The 13,752-nt window shown below is 46.8% G+C and overlaps 1 pseudogene; it reads left to right on the forward strand.

Annotated features, from left to right (window-relative positions):
- Positions 1–26: 26 nt before the first annotated feature.
- Positions 27–13,262, forward strand: LOC109901773 (centrosomal protein of 85 kDa-like; annotated as a pseudogene).
- The last annotated feature ends 490 nt before the right edge of the window (positions 13,263–13,752 follow it).

Raw genomic sequence — 13,752 nt, forward strand, 5'->3', positions numbered from 1 at the left:
AGTATGAGAACACACTGTCGCTTCGCCTAACCAAGTTCTTCTTGGAGCAAACATAACCTATGTAGCTGTGCGGGCGCCTTTAGCCTCATCAAAATGATGACCTTGTGGATGTTGGTTGTGCTTTTCACACATCATGTATGCATTTCAGCTGGGTTTCCTGACATGGAGTGGCAGACGCCAGCTGTGTCTGGGAAGTTTCAGAGCCGCTTTGGCCGCCGGCCTGAGACAGCGGACAGTGGGGACACGGGGCTAGGCGTCACCCCATCTGACAGCACAGAAGGTGAGAACGCCCCCCCCCCCCCTGCTCTAACTTCTTGACGTGTACTACCACAACACCCATGCTTATCATGCAACATGTCGTATGGCTCAGTTCTGAAACACCACCCCACACAGCCGTACACACTGTTCTCTATGTTCACGGTGGTGAGTAATGTTAGTTACACTGCTGATGGCTGACTAGCTCACATGTTAAATGTGTTATACAAGTTAGCTTTTTGTTCAGATCGGCCTCAGTGAATATCAATTTGAAATGCCTTATTTCCAGAGATGCCAGACATTCAGAGAGTTGGAAAACAATTACCAGGTGTATGAAGTGATTATCATGTTTATTGGCCTAATCGCAATGCTGTCGTCAGATAAGCCCAAAATCTCAAGGTATGTGTGACTCGCCGGACTTACATTTAAAACATTCAGCAGACGCTCTTACCCAGGTTACTGGTCCAACACTCCAACACCACATTTAATGCTTACAGATTAGCTGCATCCAATGGGGTTTATATTAGAACATAATTTGGGAAGTACTAGGACTGGAGGTGTATGTACTGTCCGTATGCCCGAGTGAAGGTGAGACTGGAGTGCTTTATTGGTATTACTGTGTGTTTGCCTGTGGTAAGCCTATTTGTGAGTCTATAGTTTTTTTCCCAATAATTGGGGTGAGTCCATTAAGCTATTGTAATAACGCCATGCCATCTGCATTCACAATTGAACACTAAAAGGAGAATTACGTATATAACATCTTACTGCTGCAGCTCACCCCTTCCACTGGGCTGTTAAAAAATGTCACGTCTAATAACACGTTTCTCCCAGTGTCGGAGTGAGTGCCAGGTGAGCAGTGCTCTGTCGTTTTCTCTTTAAATAGCTGTAATGAAGTAGGGCTTGTGTATGGGGTCTGCTGTTAGCTGTCACACAGGCCTAGTTGTTGTTTTTTTACTAGTTTCCAGTGCTTTAAATGCAGAGGTTTCTTAATTTGAAAACTGATGTGCCTAACGGTTTCCGTTTCAAAATATAGTTTTATAGGCATTATGACACAATCAAAATGAGGTGCTTCTTTGGTGTGGAGTCTAATGATCTGAGGTTAGGCTATTTGCCTGTCTGTTCTCGCATGTGGTAAGGAGACTGCAATGGGTTTCTTGGTTCGTGAATGAATGGTCTTTTCTGTCTGCAATGAATTCAAGCAGACACGACTGTCTTAAGATTTATTTGAATTACACTGCCCTTTAAAGAAAGAATAAAAATGCATTGGAAAGGACCAGGGACGACCTCTAAGATGCATGTTCTAGTAACGACCTGTTACTTTTAAATTGGGTTGCTTAAGGTCTACTTACCAGGTCAGTCAGTACTAGTGGTGTCACCTGGGCCACACATTGACCCCAGTCACAGTGTGTAGTATGATTCACATCACCATCTGAAAATAGTGTGGCTGGTGTTGGGTACGTACACCATACCAACTCTCTGTAAAGGAATATTAAGCCAGAGATTGTTTGGAGAAAGGAAGAGTTGTACTGTTTAAGGCCATTCACTGAATTCAATGCCACCTGAGTGGCAGTTTTTGTTCACCACTTCCCAGTGAAAAGTACATTTTATTGTTACTAAATGAATGCTGCTTCAAATTCGGACCCAACTCTAACGGTTCCTTTCTCTTACCCCACCCAGATTTCTGCAGTTCCAGCAACAGCCCCTCGTTCCAGCCCATCCGCAGTCAGATTCCCATCCCCACTGCCCATGTCATGCCTTCCACGGCCGGACCACCGGCCTCCAATCCCCAGCCCCGTTCCCAAGAAGATTCCCAGGCTTCTGCCGAGGCACACCGGCCCTCCTCGGGCTCCCGAACCTCCGGTGGAACCTCCAACTCGAAGTCGTCCTCCCTCTCCAAATCAGCCTCTTCGCCCAACCTGGACATGGCACAAGGCGGCGCGGGGCGAGCCGGACTGCCTGAGCCGCTGCTGCAGCCTGGTGAACGGACTAGACCATTCTCTGTTCCCCTCGGGGGATCACTCTTGCATGGATGAGGGCCAGAGGTTCAACATGCCCGCCATGGAGCCCACAATGAACCAATCTGCTCTGCTGGCGGGCTACTGCCCCGACGTCCGACTCAGGCTCCAGATGACCAGCCTGGGGGAGACTCCCGAGGGAAGCAGGGAGGCCTACAGGGGTGCCATGGAGCACTCTTACAAGGCTCTCCCCGAGACAAGGCCGGGGGTCCCCGGAGCTCCAGACCCCTACAGCCAGAGGAGCAGCCAGCCAGGTGGAACTAGGGCTGTGTCAGCAGGTGTGTACCCAAGCTCTCTGTATCTGCAGACCCAGGCTCTGCTGAGGGAGGCCAAGGCCTATGAACCCATGCTGCAGGAGAGATGCAGCAAGCTGCCCAGCTGGCAACAGCAGCACAAGCAGCAGCTGGAGAGTCTCCGCATGCAAGTGGAGCAGATGCAGGTGAGCTGAGCAGTTGGACCAAAAAGCGTTAAGACGGACCCCATTTCACTCTGGATTACACATCAAATCAAATCAAATTTATTTATATAGCCCTTCGTACATCAGCTGATATCTCAAAGTGCTGTACAGAAACCCAGCCTAAAACCCCAAACAGCAAGCAATGCAGGTGGAGAAGCACGGTGGCTAGGAAAAACTCCCTAGAAAGGCCAATACCTAGGAAGAAACCTAGAGAGGAACCAGGCTATGTGGGGTGGCCAGTCCTCTTCTGGCTGTGCCGGGTGGAGATTATAACAGAACATGGTCAAGATGTTCAATGTTCATAAATGACCAGCATGGTCGAATAATAATAAGGCAGAACAGTTGAAACTAGAGCAGCAGCACAGTCAGGTGGAAGTTGAAACTGGAGCAGCAGCATGGCCAGGTAGACTGGGGACAGCAAGGAGTCATCATGTCAGGTAGTCCTGGGGCATGGTCCTAGGGCTCAGGTCAGTTGAAACTGGAACAGCAGCATGGCCAGGTGGACTGGGGACAGCAAGGAGTCATCATGTCAGGTAGTCCTGGGGCATGGTCCTAGGGCTCAGGTCCTCCGAGAGAGAGAAAGAAAGAGAGAAGGAGAGAATTAGAGAACGCACACTTAGATTCACACAGGACACCGAATAGGACAGGAGAAGTACTCCAGATATAACAAACTGACCCCAGCCCCCCGACACATAAACTACTGCAGCATAAATACTGGAGGCTGAGACAGGAGGGGTCAGGAGACACTGTGGCCCCATCCGAGGACACCCCCGGACAGGGCCAAACAGGAAGGATATAACCCCACCCACTTTGCCAAAGCACAGCCCCCACACCACTAGAGGGATATCTTCAACCACCAACCTACCATCCTGAGACAAGGCTGAGTATAGCCCACAAAGATCTCCGCCACGGCACAACCCAAGGGGGGGGGGGGCGCCAACCCAGACAGGATGACCACAACAGTGAATCAACCCACTCAGGTGACGCACCCCCTCCAGGGACGGCATGAGAGAGCCCCAGCAAGCCAGTGACTCAGCCCCTGTAATAGGGTTAGAGGCAGAGAATCCCAGTGGAAAGAGGGGAACCGGCCAGGCAGAGACAGCAAGGGCGGTTCGTTGCTCCAGAGCCTTTCCGTTCACCTTCCCACTCCTGGGCCAGACTACACTCAATCATATGACCCACTGAAGAGATGAGTCTTCAGTAAAGACTTAAAGGTTGAGACCGAGTTTGCGTCTCTGACATGGGTAGGCAGACCGTTCCATAAAAATGGAGCTCTATAGGAGAAAGCCCTGCCTCCAGCTGTTTGCTTAGAAATTCTAGGGACAATTAGGAGGCCTGCGTCTTGTGACCGTAGCGTACGTATAGGTATGTACGGCAGGACCAAATCAGAGAGATAGGTAGGAGCAAGCCCATGTAATGCTTTGTAGGTTAGCAGTAAAACCTTGAAATCAGCCCTTGCTTTGACAGGAAGCCAGTGTAGAGAGGCTAGCACTGGAGTAATATGATCAAATTTTTTGGTTCTAGTCAGGATTCTAGCAGCCGTATTTAGCACTAACTGAAGTTTATTTAGTGCTTTATCCGGGTAGCCGGAAAATAGAGCATTGCAGTAGTCTAACCTAGAAGTGACAAAAGCATGGATTAATTTTTCTGCATCATTTTTGGACAGAAAGTTTCTGATTTTTGCAATGTTACGTAGATGGAAAAAAGCTGTCCTCGAAATGGTCTTGATATGTTCTTCAAAAGAGAGATCAGGGTCCAGAGTAACGCCGAGGTCCTTCACAGTTTTATTTGAGACGACTGTACAACCATTAAGATTAATTGTCAGATTCAACAGAAGATCTCTTTGTTTCTTGGGACCTAGAACAAGCATCTCTGTTTTGTCCGAGTTTAATAGTAGAAAGTTTGCAGCCATCCACTTCCTTATGTCTGAAACACATGCTTCTAGCGAGGGCAATTTTGGGGCTTCACCATGTTTCATTGAAATGTACAGCTGTGTGTCATCCGCATAGCAGTGAAAGTTTACATTATGTTTTCGAATAACATCCCCAAGAGGTAAAATATATAGTGAAAACAATAGTGGTCCTAAAACGGAACCTTGAGGAACACCGAAATTTACAGTTGATTTGTCAGAGGACAAACCATTCACAGAGACAAACTGATATCTTTCCGACAGATAAGATCTAAACCAGGCCAGAACATGTCCGTGTAGACCAATTTGGGTTTCCAATCTCTCCAAAAGAATGTGGTGATCGATGGTATCAAAAGCAGCACTAAGGTCTAGGAGCACGAGGACAGATGCAGAGCCTCGGTCCGATGCCATTAAAATGTCATTTACCACCTTCACAAGTGCCGTCTCAGTGCTATGATGGGGTCTAAAACCAGACTGAAGCATTTCGTATACATTGTTTGTCTTCAGGAAGGCAGTGAGTTGCTGCGCAACAGCCTTCTCTAAAATTTTTGAGAGGAATGGAAGATTCGATATAGGCCGATAGTTTTTTATATTTTCTGGATCAAGGTTTGGCTTTTTCAAGAGAGGCTTTATTACTGCCACTTTTAGTGAGTTTGGTACACATCCAGTGGATAGAGAGCCGTTTATTATGTTCAACATAGGAGGGCCAAGCACAGGAAGCAGCTCTTTCAGTAGTTTAGTTGGAATAGGGTCCAGTATGCAGCTTGAAGGTTTAGAGGCCATGATTATTTTCATCATTGTGTCAAGAGATATAGTACTAAAACACTTGAGCGTCTCTCTTGATCCTAGGTCCTGGCAGAGTTGTGCAGACTCAGGACAACTGAGGTTTGGAGGAATACGCAGGTTTAAAGAGGAGTCCGTAATTTGCTTTCTAATAATCATAATCTTTTCCTCAAAGAAGTTCATGAATTTATCACTGCTAAAGTGAAAGTCATCCTCTCTTGGGGAATGCTGCTTTTTAGTTAGCTTTGCGACAGTATTAAAAAGGAATTTCGGATTGTTCTTATTTTCCTCAATTAAGTTAGAAAAATAGGATGATCGAGCAGCAGTAAGGGCTCTACGGTACTGCACGGTACCGTCCTTCCAAGCTAGTCGGAAGACTTCCAGTTTGGTGTGGCGCCATTTCCGTTCCAATTTTCTGGAAGCTTGCTTCAGAGCTCGGGTATTTTCTGTGTACCAGGGAGCTAGTTTCTTATGAGACATTTTTTTTGTTTTTAGGGGTGCAACTGCATCTAGGGTATTGCGCAAGGTTAGATTGAGATCCTCAGTTAGGTGGTTAACTGATTTTTGTCCTCTGGCGTCCTTGGGTAGGCAGAGGGAGTCTGGAAGGGCATCAAGGAATCTTTGTGTTGTCTGTGAATTTATAGCACGACTTTTGATGTTCCTTGGTTGGGGTCTAAGCAGATTATTTGTTGCAATTGCAAACGTAATAAAATGGTGGTCCGATAGTCCAGGATTATGAGGAAAAACATTAAGATCCACCACATTTATTCCATGGGACAAAACTAGGTCCAGCGTATGACTGTGACAGTGAGTGGGTCCAGAGACATGTTGGACAAAACCCACTGAGTCGATGATGGCTCTGAAAGCCTTTTGGAGTGGGTCTGTGGACTTTTCCATGTGAATATTAAAGTCACCAAAGATTAGAATATTATCTGCTATGACTACAAGGTCCGATAGGAATTCAGGGAACTCAGTGAGAAACGCTGTATATGGCCCAGGAGGCCTGTAAACAGTAGCTATAAAAAGTGATTGAGTAGGCTGCATAGATTTCATGACTAGAAGCTCAAAAGACGAAAATGTCATTTTTTTTTTTGTAAATTGAAATTTGCTATCGTAAATGTTAGCAACACCTCCGCCTTTGCGGGATGCACGGGGGATATGGTCACTAGTGTAGCCAGGAGGTGAGGCCTCATTTAAAACAGTAAATTCATCAGGCTTAAGCCATGTTTCAGTCAGGCCAATCACATCAAGATTATGATCAGTGATTAGTTCATTGACTATAATTGCCTTTGAAGTAAGGGATCTAACATTAAGTAGCCCTATTTTGAGATGTGAGGTATCATGATCTCTTTCAGTAATGACAGGAATGGAGGTGGTCTTTATCCTAGTGAGATTGCTAAGGCGAACACCGCCATGTTTAGTTTTGCCCAACCTAGGTCGAGGCACAGACACGGTCTCAATGGTGATAGCTGAGCTGACTACACTGACTGTGCTAATGGCAGACTCCACTATGCTGGCAGGCTGGCTAACAGCCTGCTGCCTGGCCTGCACCCTATTTCATTGTGGAGCTAGAGGAGTTAGAGCCCTGTCTATGTTGGTAGATAAGATGAGAGCACCCCTCCAGCTAGGATGGAGTCCGTCACTCCTCAGCAGGTCAGGCTTGGTCCTGTTTGTGGGTGAGTCCCAGAAAGAGGGCCAATTATCTACAAATTCTAACTTTTGGGAGGGGCAGAAAACAGTTTTCAACCAGCGATTGAGTTGTGAGACTCTGCTGTAGAGCTCATCACTCCCCCTAACTGGGAGGGGGCCAGAGACAATTACTCGATGCCGACACATCTTTCTAGCTGATATGCACGCAGAAGCTATGTTGCGCTTAGTGATTTCTGACTGTTTCATCCTAACATCGTTGGTGCCGACGTGGATAACAATATCTCTATACTCTCTACACTCGCCAGTTTTAGCTTTAGCCAGCACCATCTTCAGATTAGCCTTAACGTCGGTAGCCCTGCCCCCGGGTAAACAGTGTATGATCGCTGGATGATTCGCTTTAAGTCTAATACTGCGGGTAATGGAGTCGCCAATGACTAGAGTTTTCAATTTGTCAGAGCTAATGGTGGGAAGCTTCGGCGTCTCAGACCCCGTAACGGGAGGAGTAGAGACCAGAGAAGAATCGGCCTCTGACTCCGACCCGCTGCTTAATGGGGAAAACCGGTTGAAAGTTTCTGTCGGCTGAATGAGCGACACCGGTTGAGCGTTCCTACAGCATTTCCTTCCAGAAACCGTGAGAAAGTTGTCCGGCTGCGGGGACTGTGCCAGGGGATTTACACTACTATCTGTACTTACTGGTGCCACAGACGCTATTTCATCCTTTCCTACACTGAAATTACCCTTGCCTAACGATTGCGTCTGAAGCTGGGCTTGCAGCACAGCTATCCTCGCCGTAAGCCGAGTACAGCGGCTGCAATTAGAAGTCATCATGTTAATGTTACTACTTAGCTTCGGCTGTTGGAGGTCCTGACGAATCGTGTCCAGATAAAGCGTCCGGAGTGAAAAAGTTGAGGAAAAAATAAATACATATATGAACGGTAATTAAAAAGTGAAAACCGTAAAGTTGTCAGGTAGCAAAACAGGTTAGCAACAAAACGCACAGCAACTCGAAAACAAGCCTGCAAGTTGTGACCGGAAATGACGTCTATCAAGACGTATCCATTTCTCCTTTCTCACATGTAGTTCTCAACATTAGACCTGCTCAAAATGCCCATGTCGGGACAATGGAATCACTTTTTTAAGTGAGGAAAATGGTTGAATGTTGCCAAATTTAAAGAAGATGGCCTCCTCCTTGGTGATAAGTCTGTTCGGTATTCGTTATAGTTGAGTTGGGCATGTCCAATGTGTTTGCGCAGATGATGACTGCTGGAGTGGGCCAGTACCCTGCTCTCTACTCCACCCCCTCCATGCCACCAGAGACCAGGAAGTGGGATGAGGTGATCAAAGCCAACGAGAGCATTCTGAAGGAGAAGGCGCTCGCCATAGAGAGGTACACACCTATTACCTCAGATTGAAAAGGTAACCAAACTCACTCCGGCGCTGCTTGAACAAAAGAATCAGGTGCGCGACTGCGCGGTAATCCCAAGAAAGTATTCCTCACCCCAGGACACTTCAAGTGGTGACTATCCAGGAATATAAGGGAAAAAGTGCCTGCATAGAGCTGGGTTTTTTGGGGGGACAAACTGACTTATGTTCTGGCGTAGCACACCTTCATCAGAGCCTTGGGTGTTGGGTAGGCTGAAAATAAGCTTTGATCCATGAAGACGCTCCTTTAAAGTGTCCTGGGGTAAGGGATATCTAATGCCCTACCCAGAAAAGCAAAATATTTTCTATACACTTACAGTGGGCTGTATCAGGGGAAGTGTGTGTGTGGTATCTGACCATGTCACTGGGGTTTACTCTGGGCTGTGTTGTTGTAGACAGAAGCAGCAGATGTCTCAGCTGGAGCTGCAGGTCCACGGAGCCCTGCTCGGCCGTGGCGCTCCTACCGGCGGCGACGCGTGTCTGCTCCGACTGCAGGTGAGCTGAACACACTCGCACATTCTTTTGGCATTTTTCATCTCTCTTTATCCAGTGCCACACACATACTTCATGAGCTGATACTGCACGACCACGGATGACCTCGAAGTCTTTCCTGTGTCTTCCAGGAGGCTCAGAGGGAGAATGCCTTCCTACGGGCCCAGTTTGCAGAGCGCGGTGACTGCGCCGCCCTGGAGGAGGCAGAGCGCAGCCTCGATGCCGTGGAGGCGGAGACGCGGCGTCTGAACGATGCGCTGAGGGAGACCAGCGAGAGGCACGCCGAGGAGATGAAGAAGCAGGAGGAGAGGGTGAGAACCTGAGCGTCGGGCCACAACATCACACTGCTACATTGACAGTCCACTAATTATATAAACTGATTCCCTTTTCGAATGACACAACGTGACAGTTATTTAATGTGAGTTAATAACTGGGTGTGTGTGGTGTTGCAGTCGGGAAATTTTCTATTTTTTTTTAAAAAGTGACCGCTATTCCGTACTTTGATGTTGTGTGTGTAGATTTGCAGCCGGGACAAGCACATCAACAGTCTGAAGAAGAAGTGCCAGAAGGAGGCAGAGCAGAACCGAGAGAAGCAGCAGCGCATCGAGACTCTGGAGCGCTACCTCGCTGACCTGCCCACAATGGAGGACTACCAGGGCCAGAGCAAACAGGTCAAAACCGGCACAGACCGCATTACACACACATACCTTAATCTCACTCAATACAACCGCGTCCTACCTCGTCAAAATGACTGGGTGCTTCTACGGTCACGTCCCAGATCATCTTTTTATTGCTAACTGGCGTTCACTGTCTCAGGAATCACATTAATAAGATGTATAAATCTTCTGATATTCGTTGTGTGTGTTTTTAGCTGTCGGAGGTGGAGCAGCGGGCGTTCCAGCTGCAGGGCCGGGTCAGAGAGCTGGAGGTGTGTCTGGAGGAGGCTCGCTCACACACCCGGGAGAGGGACACCCAGCTGGAGGAGAAGAGACGCAGGGAGAGGGAGCTGCTCACCACTGTCACCAGGTACACAGCTATACACTCATTCTGACATGATCACATACCAGGTGTTGCCAAAAGTTGAATGACACACACATTAATTTTCACAAAGTCTGCTGCCTCAGTTTGTATGATGGCAATTTGCATATACTCCAAAATGTTATGAAAAGTTATCAGATGAATTGCAATTAATTGCAAAGTCCCTTTTTGCCATGCAAATTAACTGAATCCCCAAACAACATTTCCACTGCATTTCAGCCCTGCCACAAAAGGACCAGCTGACATGTCAGTGATTCTCTCGTTAACATAGGTGTGAGTGTTGACGAGGACAAGGCTGGAGATCACTCTGTCATGCTGATTGAGTTCGAATAACAGACTGGGAGCTTCAAAAGGAGGGTGGTGCTTGGAATCATTGTTCTTCCTCTGTCAACCATGGTTACCTGCAAGCAAACAAGTGCTTTGCACAAAAAGGGCTTCACAGGCAAGGATATTGCTGCCAGTAAGATTGCACCTAAATCAACCATTTATCGAATCATCAAGAACTTCAAGGAGAGCGGTTCAATTGTTGTGAAGAAGGCTTCAGGGTGCCTAAGAAAGTCCAGGAAGCGCCAGGACCGTCTCCTAAAGTTGATTCAGCTGCGGGATCAGGGCACCACCAGTACAGAGCTTTCTCAGGAATGGCAGCAGGCAGGTGTGAGTGCATCTGCACGCACAGTGAGGCGAAGACTTTTGGAGGATGGCCTGGTGTCTCAGAAGGGCAGCAAAGAAGCCACTTCTCTCCAGGAAAAATATCAGGGACAGACCGATATTCTGCACAAGGTACAGGGATTGGACTGCTGAGGACTGGGGTAAAGTCCTTTTCTCTGATGAATCCCCTTTCCAACTGTTTGGGGCATCCGGAAAAAAGCTTGTTCGGAGAAGACAAGGTGAGCGCTACCATCAGTCCTGTGTCATGCCAACAGTAAAGCATCCTGAGACCATTCATGTGTGGGGTTGCTTCTCAGCCAAGGGAGTGGGCTCACTCACAATTTTGCCTAAGAACACAGCCATGAATAAAGAATGGTATCAACACATCTTCTGAGAGCAACTTCTCCCATCCAGGAACAGTTTAACGAACAATGCCTTTTCCAGCATGATGGAGCACCTTGCCATAAGGAAAACGTGATAACTAAGTGGCTCAGGGAACAAAATATCAATATTTTGGGTCCATGGCCAGGATACTCCCAGACCTTAATCCCATTGAGAACTTGTGGTCAATCCTCAAGAGGTGGGTGGACAAACAAAAACCCACAAATCCTGACAAACTCCAAGTGTTTATTATGCAATAATGGTCTGCCATCAGTCAGGATGTGGCATAGAAGTTCATTGACAGCATGCCAGGGCGGATTGCACAGGTCTTGAAAAAGAAGGGTCAACACTGCAAATATTGACTTTGCATCAACTTCATGTAATTGTCAATAAAAGCCTTTGACACTTATGAAATGCTTGTAATTATACTTCAGTATTCCATAGTAACATCTGACAAAAATATCTAAAGACACTGAAGCAGCACACTTTGGAAATTAATATTTGTGTCATTCTCAAAACGTTTGGCCACGACTGTACACACATACTCATTTTAATATGCATGCATACTCGTATAACCTACATTGTTTGTATAATGACCTGTTTTGGTCATTAGTTTTGTGTGTTTTGTCAGTTTACAAGAGCGGGTGCAGGAGGACCTGGAGGACGGGGCAAGGTTACCCTCCCTGGATGTGGAGAAACACAGAGGGGAGAACAGCAGCCTGAGAGAGGAACAGCAGAGACTTAAAAAGGCCAGTCTTTTCATCTTGTTCCTTCTTTCTTGGCCTACTTCAGCTTTTACATTTGACATTTCACCAGTATATTACATTCTGGAATGTTGTGCTGCTTTTTGTGGTTGTCGTCTAGTGCTGGTTCTAAAACGTTCCATTCTCTCTTTCTCCAGGTCATAGAGAAGCAGGTGTCTCAGGAGGAGAGCAGCTCCCATGCTCTGAGAGAGGAGGTTTGTTCTAAAAGAGCAGGGTTTTGCTCCAGCTCCGCACAGCCATGAAGGAGGTGAGATGGTAGGACAGGACTACACCACTACTGGAAATAATACTCTGTTCCATGTTCTGAGTGGAATTGTCTTGAGAACTTCCAGAGCTCATGTTCTGTCCTAATGCATAAAATGATGACCTGGAAAACAGGTCAAATTTCAATACTTGTTCATTAAGCATGCACATAAGTATTGAAATTTAACCTTTGGAGTGCTGTAACTGTCCATTTTATTTTACAAGCTGTAAAATAAGCTGTATCTCCAGCACCCAACTATTTTAGGTGTAGGAAGAACTTTGAGTTGAATATGTTGCCTATTTCTGTCATTCCTAACGGTGTGTTTTCTGCGTATTCCCAGCTGTCGGCTCAGAACCAGGAACTAAGAGAGCAGAACCTGACCCTCCGTGAGCGTCTGGAGGACTCGGAGAAGGTGAACCTGGACCGGACGTCGTCCTCGCTGCGGCCGGCCGGGGCCTGCCTCACCCAGCGTCTCCACGGGGAGATGGCCTCATGCCTCTGCGACCTGCGCTCCCTCTGCAACGTCCTGACCCAGCGGTCACAGGGCCGAGACCCCAACCTCTCGCTGCTGCTTGGCGTTTCCTGTGAGTGATGACCACCGCGCCGCGACAGGTTTAGTAGCATTTAAAGAAGAACGAAAAAGGCTGCCGCTATTTTTCACTTAAACCTGAAACGCTTCTAATCAGTTGTAGCTTGAGCGATGATCAAACATTCACCTGTGACTTTTACCAATGTAAGTGTTGCAGCCACAGAATACTTACAGCTATATATATGTGTAACATGGTTTTTCAAGTGTTGTAATACGTTGTCGTCATACTTCCAGGTCCGGTCACCTAATCCTGGGGGTGTGTGTGTGTGTGTGTTATATATTATACACACTTATATTTGTGTTTTTTAGGATGAATTTACATCTGCCAGATGCCTGTTTTTCTGCTACATTTTTGCCAATTGAAGACCGTTCAAAAACGAACAGGCTACATTCTGAGAGAAAAAATAAGTAACTTTCATAGTGTGTAGTAACTGTTTCTTCTTCTTCCCAGCTCCCCCGCCCATGGCAGAGCAGGTGGAGGACTGTCTGAGTCCTGAGGTCCTCCAGAGGAAGGTGACTGAAGCCCAGCGGCTGCGTCGTGATGTGGAGGAGCTCCGCACCACCGTCTCAGCCCGCTACGCCCAGGACATGGGAGAGAACTGCATTACCCAGTAGCCCCAGCTGCTAGCTTCTCTAAAACAGACTGAACCATCAACCTAATGGGGTAAGGCTTCCATATTGGCCTTGCTTCTTCTACTCTCTTCATTGAGTATGAACTGGAATCTCATGTTGGCCCTTTGGGGAAGGAATCCTTGATCGGGGTCATGTATTTCAGTCAAAGGGCTTACGGTGGAAGAACTGTTCTCAAACCAGTTTTTATTTTTATTTTTTATATTTTTTTATTTTTTTACAAATGTTTTACTGATACGTTTGTCTTTGTTGTCAAAGATGCCCTCCGCTCTTTTTATGACACATAGATGGGGTTGTGTTATCTTTTTTCAATAAATAACACTTATTATTTAAATCTTCCCTCTGGGGAAATAATGTTGGATGTGGTTGACAATCAACTGAAAATATTTAATTCTGTTTTTTGAGTGATTCAACAGGGAATGTTACTAACCCACCATTATTTAAAATGGTACATTTGTAGCATTGAAAGTCTGGC

This window comes from Oncorhynchus kisutch, linkage group LG13, assembly GCF_002021735.2.
Source record: "Oncorhynchus kisutch isolate 150728-3 linkage group LG13, Okis_V2, whole genome shotgun sequence".
Lineage (NCBI taxonomy): Eukaryota > Metazoa > Chordata > Actinopteri > Salmoniformes > Salmonidae > Oncorhynchus > Oncorhynchus kisutch.